Source organism: Mustela nivalis (assembly GCF_964662115.1).
Source record: "Mustela nivalis genome assembly, chromosome: 16".
Lineage (NCBI taxonomy): Eukaryota > Metazoa > Chordata > Mammalia > Carnivora > Mustelidae > Mustela > Mustela nivalis.
This window is the reverse complement of record NC_139035.1, coordinates 34784711-34794291: the sequence shown is the minus strand read 5'-3', so window position 1 is coordinate 34794291 and position 9581 is coordinate 34784711. Positions and strand designations below refer to the sequence as shown.

Below are 9581 nucleotides of genomic sequence, written 5' to 3'. Positions count from 1 at the left end.
TTGTGGAACCACCATATGGTGGTTCAAGCAGTCAAAAACTGCTTACATGCAAATTTTTTTTTTTTTTTCTCTTGTGCATCTTGTTTAAGTCACTTGGAGGTATTAGAGTGTCTGCCACTTGCAGTTGAGTCCAATATAATTAATATAGCAGGTTTAAATATTCCCATTTTAAAAAGGAAGAAATCGAGGCTCAAAGAGATTCGATAACTTGCAGAGGTAGCACGTTGCAAACGGTGGAGCCTGGTTCTCCCTAATTCCAAAGTCCCCCATGTCTCTTCCCACTAGTGAGTGCAGACTGCTAATGTAAGCCTCTGATTTTCTCTCCTGGTCTGCTGATTCTCCTAAGCATTCAGTTAGGTTGAGCTGCCACTGTCTGTAAAGAGGTTCAGAGGTCTGTTCACTGGCTTGAAATATGTTTGAACAAACCTCTGTACTCCTGACCATTCAGGGACCCTGGAGAGATTTATCCCCCAGCTTTCGGGTATGCTTGCCAAGGAGCTCTCTCTTAAAATGCGGGGTAGTGTGGATACCTTGCACACCCTGTCAGACCACTAAGCCTGCCTGTCCAAACAAATCTACTCTGCTGAGACTTTATTCCCCTGGCATGTCGATACACATGCTTCTCCCACTGGGGCTCGGGGCCCAAGCATTCTGGAGAGATTGAATGGCAGCAAGTCGTTCTGCCAAGACCATAGCACACAGCACTGGAAACAAGGAAAGGGACAGGCTTACTGTGACGTGTTGTGGTTTCTGTATGGATCTTCTGCCAGAGGATTCCAGAAACTTGCTTTAGATACAGAGACCCTCAAAGTCATTCAGATGCTCCACAACGGTCTATGTCTCAGTTGAAAACACAATCCCAATAGAGATAAATGTGTCTGCTTTTTGCTTGTGTGGATTTACAGGGGTCCTGTACACGGGCTTTGATCTAGTTTACTGTGTGACCTTGAAGAGAGACAACATGTTGTGTTGAAAGCACACAGGTTGACACTCTGAAAGCCTTGCTGCTTGTTCTAACTCCCACACAGTGTAGTTCAGTCTTGGGCATGTCACTTAACCTCTCTGAGCCTCTCAGCTGTAAAATGGGAGTTCATCTGTCCACTCACCTCTCCAAGCATGCCCGCACGCACGCATGCATCCAATTCAGTGTTTATGAAGTGCCCACTTTTCTGGGTTCTGGGCACACAAATACGAACAAAGTAGGGCTTTCCCTACTCACAGAGTTGACCTTCTACCTGACAGTGTTACGGTTAATGTCCAAGTGTTAATGGATTTGATGGCATAAAGCTGCACATAGCAAGAGTTATTTTTAAGTCACAGCTTTGATATTTCCCCTCCTATAAGGGGGGAGCCCCAAAGCCTGTCAAAGGGAGTCAATGGAGAAATAGGCCAGAGTTAGTCAGCTTGCTACTGAGGCCACCAGCAAGAGACAGATCGTAGATGGGGTATCAGATGATGACTGTGGACCCATCCGAGGAAAGGTCCATACTGAGAAGCACCTAGAAACTCTCCCTCCTCCAGGCCCATGCCTGAGCTCAGTCTCTGATGGGAACCACAGGCCACACACTTCTATCCTTTTGATCAGGAGATGCCTCTGTCAGCCAAAAGAGAAATTTCAATATTTTATTGAAAGCATTTTGCAGTGAGAAATCCCCCCCTGCCCCCCTACCTCCTTTTTTTTTTTTTTTTTTTTTGCCAGTGCCAGCATAATTTAACTATGATTTAGTAGCTTCTTTCATTTACTTGTTAAATTATGCCCCTCCATCACCTTCCCTTTGGGTTTTCCCGCCTTTTGGTCCTACCACCTCCCATTATTTATTAACGCCCCATGATACATGATCGAGGCAGGCAGAAAGCAGCCATTTCACGATGATATAGGAGACTCTTGGCAGTGAGACAACAAGAACGGTAGCATATGTTCTGAGAGTCTCCCCTGTACTCGCCTTTTTGGAACAGGGTTGGATAGTTGTTAGCGGTCGTCTGCGTGGGTCCTCCCCTCCCCTCTCCAGCCCAGCCCCCTGGCCATTTTCCTGCCCTGAGTAAATTCAAACTACTTGGCTCAAAAACCACTGGTGAGTCACAGCCCATGTTTTTTCCAAGTGCCCACTGCTAGAATGAGCACGCTCGTCAATGTCGTGCTTCACCTGAAAAGACACGAGAGGTAATTTGGCTTTCCCTCCAAGGGAGGAGTCCTGTGTGGGATGAGGAAATTTCAGATAATTGAGGGGCTCAGTTCTTGGAAGGAAGGTTGAAACGAAAACCAGGGAGGTGGTCCTTGCATCCCCCCGACTCGTCTTTTGCTGGGAAGAAGCTTGGGCTATTTCTACTCGTGGAATGACCGTCACAGGGAACGGAGTCGAGATGAGCAGTGCCCAAGTACAAGGGGGGAGATAGGGGTGTTTCAGGGCTTACTCAAGAATATAGGTTGGGTCATATCTGAACCTGATCACAATTCTGCTTCCCTCGGGCATTTGTAAGAGGCACATTCATTTACTTCCTGGGCTTGGTTTCTTATTCCTCATCTTTTCCTTTGTGCTTTGGACTAGGCTGGCCCTCGACCTGTGATTCAGTCAATGACATATGGAGTTTCCACAAATGAGGGGGATGGTCCTACAAGTTGCTAGAGGCAGCATGACACCTAGAGAAGTGCCATGACCCATCTAACATCATACAGTTGGAAAATGGCAGAGGCAGAATTGCCGCTAAGTGTTGTGACTTCAAATGTTTATTGAGGTAGGCTGGTGTTTACTCTTTTGGAGATAATATATATTCAAGCTCTTAGCACAATTCCTGGCATTTAGTGCAGGTTTGCCTTTCCTGACTTCAGACCATCAGAACTCAAAACACTGCTTAGGAGGAGGGGGCAGTGTTGCACCAGATCCTGGTTACCGACTGGACAACTGTAGATGATTGGCGATGCCTCTCTGGGCTTCAGTCTTCGTATCTGCAGGATGAGAAGATTGGGTTAGATAGTCTTTGAGATACCTTCTTGCTGTAACTTTGTTCTTGAGACTGGCTTCATTGAGAAAGTCAGTGAATTGTGAGCCTAGAGTGAGACTCTAGATTCTACAGAATGAGTTGCCCAAAGTGGAATGAGCTCAAAGTTCTTCGGCTTGATGATGGTTATCTGAGTGATGGTCAATCAAAGCAGGAGGATTTCTTCTACTTCTTGGCAGTCGGCCTCTCTTCTCCAGGTCCTAGGATATGACTTGGCTTATACTGCACTGTGTCCCCACTGGTTCCCTTTCCAGCTTTTGCAGAAGCACGATTACATGAAAGCCTAGCCTAGGCGTGCTTGTGGTTTCTCCTTCATCCTTGAGTACGCTCACCTGGTTCACCCCTCCAGATGGCAGCAAGAGCTTCGGAGCCCAGGGAATTGCCCCCTGGGAACATGTTCTGGCTTTCCCCTGGGGCCCAGGCAGCCATTCCCCATCTGGTAGTCTAGAATTAAAGCTGGAGGACAGGAGAGGAGAGCTGAGCTGAGCTAACATAACAATGGGAATAGCAATTCTGGTCCCTCTGCGCCTCCCTCCCTCACCCCCCATGAGGTTATGTCCTGCTCCCTGCCCTGCCTTGCAGAGGGTGGCTAATGAAGTCCGTCTAGAGACTGGAGCTTTGGATTTCTTTAGCTCACCCTAAGTTCTCTTCTTTGCAGCAAGCCCGACTTTGTGGTGACCTTGGCAATCCCTCCATTAGCATTTCCGCAGTGCCCCAGGTTTGCAATGACACGCTCCATTCCTCCAGAAGTCTTCATTCCTGTGGCGCCAAGGCTGGGAAACTTCAGAGGGCCAGGCTGTTCTGTAGCTAACGTCAATGTGGAATCTGCCTAAGCCTTGACTAATGTATTCTTTGCATTATTAAACACAGATTAAATATATATGGATATTTAAATGTAATGTGTTATTTTCCTAAATCTAACTTTACTCGATGTTCCTTTGACTTACGCCTTTTCATTGCTCCTAATTGTCTCAGGGATCATGAATTACAGGAAGAAAGGAGCCGGAAATCCCTTTGGATGGGATGACTTTGCCATCCCATTACATTTGCCCAAGAGATTCAACCCAGAAGATTCTTGCTGGGGTTCTTCGCATGGGGATGTTCTAGTTGTTGTTTTTTGGTTTTTGCCACCCTCGACAGAGCTTATTCCTGACTAGTGATTCAAAAGCCAAGGCAGCCAGAGCCTGGCAGACATGTGGGTTTGTCTCTGTGCTGCGAGAAAGCTTATGTCGGGGGCAAGTCCCTGAATTACGAATTCAGGCAGAGTCTGTGGCTTCATGCTGGTGGCAGTTTCATCCACTTTCCAGAACCTGGAGAGGCAGCCACGTGGCCTCTGTGGGGGCTCAGAGGACCACAGAGAATTCTAATTGTTTTCCTTCCTAAATTATCTAGTTTATTGGGTTCCTGCTCGATACCCCAGTGCAGTGGCAGGGACACCTAACCTGTCAACAGAAGTGTGTCTGAAGCAGAGGCTATTGAAGTCACCCCATGCCTGTGTGATGCAGACCCCTTTTTGGAAGGTCCTGGATGAGGGGATTGGTCTTGCTTATAGGCACGATCTTCGCTGGCTCTAAACATCACTTGGTTTTCTATGCTTCTGAGGAACCAGAAGGGAGACAGAGAACAGTGTCCATGCAGCTGTGTAGTCCTTCTTCTTGCCACCCCTAAATCACACTTCCCTCTGGGGCTCAGTTAAAGACTTTGCATCTGATGCCAATTTGTCAGTTGGTCTGGAGATTCTGTGACCACGTCCCATGTTTATCTGTATCTGTGTAATAAATGACAAGCCAGTGGTGGTTTGGAGTCCGTTGAAATCAAGCAGCAAGAGCAGTTTGTCTTCATTTCCTCCCAACTCTTCAAGTCAGCCACAGTGGGAGTATTTACACCATGAAAACTGGCAAAAGCTAGAAAACGGGGCTTTTTTTTTTCTCCCCTCCTCTGGAAAAATGGTTACTAAAAATTGTAAGCATACCACTATCACAATCTCCTTGAGGGTGCTGGGCAGTACCCACGGCTCTCTATCTCTCTCTATTACTAAACACATATCGGAGTTTCTGGAAGGCTTTGTAAAGATGAGCAACAGAGGATACGTCAAGCCACAGTTCTCTCCCAGTTTGACTATAAATAAGTTACCATCTCCATTAAGTACCCCAGTCTACCAACCTTGCCTCCTTTCTGGAGCACTAGATTACTTGTCATATCCTTTCCCTGGGGGACATATTTGATCCCACCTCCTACGTCTCTCTGAGTTGACTCTCCCTTTCCTGGGTATGCCAAACAGACCTCCCCGAATTAGGAATTGTTTTTTATCTGCTTCTGGACCTAGGACAATTTTTGGTACTCTCCTTCTTCCAATAGCAGAGTTCCCAGAGCAAGGTGGCCTAGGCTTGTCTGGGAAGGATAAAAAGAAGCAGACATTGGAATTACTGGTGAGGAAGAGGGATACTTGGCTGGCCTGACTCCAGCAGGCAGGTCACTTGTCAGCTGAACTCACAAAAGCCCCCAAAAAAGGAAAAGCAAAGGCAATGCTCCACATTTGTAATATACAGGGTTCACGGAATTGGTCAAACAGTTAGCAGCACATAGACCCTCGTCTTTCCTGTGCCTCCTGACTTGGAAGTTCTTAGCAATAGCTTGACCTTGGTTTTCCTCCCTAAATGCGCAGTCTGGAGCCTGAAACCTAGCAGGCGTTCAACAAACATTTATTCAACGAGTGAATAACTAAGTTAATGAGGCAGCTATGGTTCTCAAGGTTTAACGTGAATGCAGCTATAGTTGGGGGCAGGGAGGGTGGCAAGGGAATGCTTCCTTTTCCCAAACGCTGCTTCATTCCTTATGCTTTAGTCAAAGGGCTAACCAGGCCCCTCCGAGGAGAGGAGGTGATCCGCAAGATAGGAGGGTGCAAGAGGAGAGAAAGTTCTGGGAGCAGAGACGAGCAATGCTGGTTCTGTCTTCAAGGGGCCTTTCTCAACAAAAAGTGTCTGCAGCTCAGGTAAACAGGGAGTTAAGTTTGGAGGAGAATGGAATTTTCCGCGTGGTCGTATGGACTTGTTTTAACCGCAGGAATGAACACAAGATCCAACTTGTTCCCTCAGCTATTGTCTGGAACTCTTTTTCCCTCCAGCCGCCGGCAGCTGGAGGTTTTAATGTGACATTTTTCTAAGTATTATGCTTGCTCTCTGGCCTCCTCTTTATAGCTTTTGTGCTTCCCTCCTCTCCGGCTTTTAGCCCCCCTGGCCTCCAAATGCTTTCGGATGAGCCAGCGCTCTCCTCTCTGCCTTACCAGTCAGGGGAGGACATCTGGGCTTGGTTTATTTGCTTTTGAAAGCTGCGCGTCTCTTCTCCTTCCTGAACCGCCAGCCTGCAGCTCCTCCTTGAAACCGCAAACCACCACCTTCCCACTTCCCAAATCCCAGAGCACCATGCGGAGATGTGCGCAGGACACTGAATTCAATTCATACGCTGTCAAGCCATCTTCACAAGGGCTCCTCGGAAGCCTTATCGTCACCGCTAGAGGAGAGGCGTCTTTGTTCTCATTTACTGTTGCCCAGTCCCCAGCGTTCAAACCTTCCGAGCCTTCCTTAGATCTCATTCTGTGGCTCTTGCTTTATATTTTCTGGTCTGTGGGCATGTCCCTGTGAGGGGTCTGCCCAACCCCACACAGCTCCATTCGTTCACCTTCAATTGAAGGTGACCTCTGAAAAGTGACCCCAAGACTGATTGACATATTGGAGGTCGGGGAGAGGGAGTCCTTCCTGGAGGTTCTTCCTCCGTTGTCTTGATGATCTCGCTGGGTCTACTTCATCTTTTTGCCTGGTTTCTGGGTGCTTCCTGCGTCCGAGGATGACAAATGGGAAAAGAGAAGTCAGCGTGCTTTGGAACCTTGAGCAAGCTAAAAGCTTGCTTGGGGCTTGCTTTCTCTCTGCCAGTATTAGAATGGAAAAGCATTCCTGCAGACAATTATGCTTTTTTATTTTGTTTTAAAGCAGCATTAGAAGGATCGAGACAGATTTCTTTCCAAGCATCCCCCTTTGATGAGGCACAAAAAGGTTAAACAAAAAGCCAAACTTTGGTTTCAAATATAAGACACCTTTATTCTAATTATAATCATAATGATTCAATGTATTTGGGATTTAATTATTTGGAATTAGAATTTAAAAAAAGACATCCTGTAATTACCATTGAACTTATCTTGAGGCATAAATCTAATAATTAAATACTTTTAGACTTCATTCAGTGAGTAATTAAAATTTTAAAAATACTGTGGATTCTTTTCCACCTCGGCAGGGAAAGTTCTAAAATTATCAATGGATTCCAATGGAAAGATCTGGATATTATTGCATCGAAAACACAATTCTTAAGAAAATTATCATTTCAGTTATTTGTAGTCCTTTTCCCCTAGTGATCAGGGTGTTTGAGCAGGTGAGAAATGACCGAGTTAGGAGTTGGATCTGAATGAAAAATATTTTCTTCGAGAAAGACAGTTCCCTGAGCTTGAGCTTCATTTTTATTGTCAGCAAGGAAAGGGAAGCAGGTATTGTGCAATTTTTATGAGAACTGAGTTTTGTTCTCTGATTGGTTTTGGCAACAAATAGCGGTCCATATGCTTTCCCCTCCTGGAAGTAGAGCACGGGAGTGAGTTTTGGCAGGAGCGGGTGGTTGTAACATCCAAGGAAAGGTCTTGGTAGAGGAGTGATTCAGGGAATTTAGCCTCTTGCTTGAGAAGAGGCCCCAAATAGGACCAAAGCTGATGCACCAGATCTGGATGGGGAAGACAAGGAGCTGGCTGGTGTGGGGAAGGGTCTGCTTACATGCTCCAGTCTCTTGAAGCTGAATTGTGAGCACGCTGCCCGTCACTCAGCGCCCCTCGCCCCCAACAGAAATCAAGGCATGGACAGTGTTATGAGGAAAAGGATAGGGGCTCGGACCCATCTCATGGATCAGCTGTATGGCTCATCTCCTCAGGTTGTCTCTCTCCAGGTGTTCATTCAACCTCCCGGAACATTCCATCACCAGTAAGTCCCCTGTGAAGTGCGGCCTTCCTGGGATGGGCACTACCTCAAATCAAGAACGCCCCATATGAGTGATGCCAGTGAACTTGGCCCTAAAGAAGGAGATTTGATAGGTTCAGGGAGTGCGTACCACCCCCAACAGCAATAATAACTGTAATAACATGCAGACATGTTACCCATGTTTCATGTATATGATCTATATACTGACACCGCTAGGGAAATGTTATCTCCATCCTGAAGAAGAGGTAACTAAGACCTAAGAAGTAAAACCATTTGTCCACATGTTGTCAACATGGAGGCCAGATTTGCTATTAGTCCTTGAAGTATATAGTAGGGTTCTCAAATGGGGTGCTCCTGGGAGTTTCAAAAATTAAGATGCTTGGTTTTCATTTTAAATATATTGGAGACAAGTTAGCGACAGCACAACAAAGAAGTTAAAGTTTGATTTTTGGAGCCAGATAACCTAAGTTTGTTTATTACTTGTCAAACCTTGATGAGACATTAAGTCTTACTGAGTCTTAATCCCTCATCTGTGAAATGGGTATCATTGATGTGCTCGCATCACATGATTAGGTGAAAGAGATAATATATGCATAGTGATTGGCATCTTGCACATGCTCGGTAAATTCAAGCTATTAATAATTGTTTTGCATATGAGTTTGGCTAAAGCTTGAAAAATGATAGTCATTTAAATGAAGGGAACCTTAGAGAATATTGTAGGTGAAGAGGAAATATCACATTCAAATATGAGATTGTTTTATCCTGATCTTGTTTCACATTTCTACTCCCCAGGTGTTGACATCACTCAAGGTTCCACCCTTGGTCTTCTTTTCTTCTTCTGTCTTTGGACATCTCATCCACTCACACAATTTTCCTTATCTCATTTATACGGAGGGATCCTTAAGCTTTATCTTGGGTGCCAACTTTTTTTCTTAACGTCCATTCTCTTGCTTCTAATTCCTGTGGGATGGTCCTTCTCCCTGGTATCTCCATTCTACCATGCTAGAAGTGGTCCTCTAAGTGTCTCTCTTGACCTTAACAGCCCCACCATACTCCAGCTCACCAAGAATAGGTCCTCTTTGTCATGTCTATTCCCTGTCTCCCATCCAATCAGGTCTACAAATTAGGTCAACTTTATTGGCTCCAGAACGAAGCCTGCTCTTTTCAGTATGGGTGATTGCATTGCCTTCTCAACTGCCCAATGAATTTCTTCTTATAAACTGTCGTGTACATAATCACCAAGTGGACATTTCTAGAGATAATTCTAATGCTCTCAATCCATGCTCAGAAAACCGTGATTTCTGAAGTATTGAAACTAAAATAACAACTATCTATCTATCTATCTATCTATCTATCATCTATCTATCTATCTATCTATCTATTTTTGTGTAGATTCCACACCTAGTGTGGAACCCAAAACAGAGCCCAAACCCAAGACCCTGAATCAAGACCTGAGCCGAGATCAAGAGCCAGACGCTTAAATGACCGAACCACCCAGGTGCTCCTATTTTGTTTTATTCTAACCCAGGTGTTATTACTAAATCTATTAAAAAAAAAAACAGCTCAGCTGGA

The 9581-nt window shown here is 45.5% G+C and overlaps 1 long non-coding RNA gene across 1 annotated transcript; it reads left to right on the top strand.

Moving 5' to 3' along the window:
- Positions 1-2088: 2088 nt before the first annotated feature.
- Positions 2089-3891, top strand: LOC309849352. The gene is made up of 3 exons (XR_014303668.1): positions 2089-2161; positions 2547-2733; positions 3656-3891. It is a non-coding gene; the product is annotated as an uncharacterized lncRNA (long non-coding RNA).
- Positions 3892-9581: the final 5690 nt, after the last annotated feature.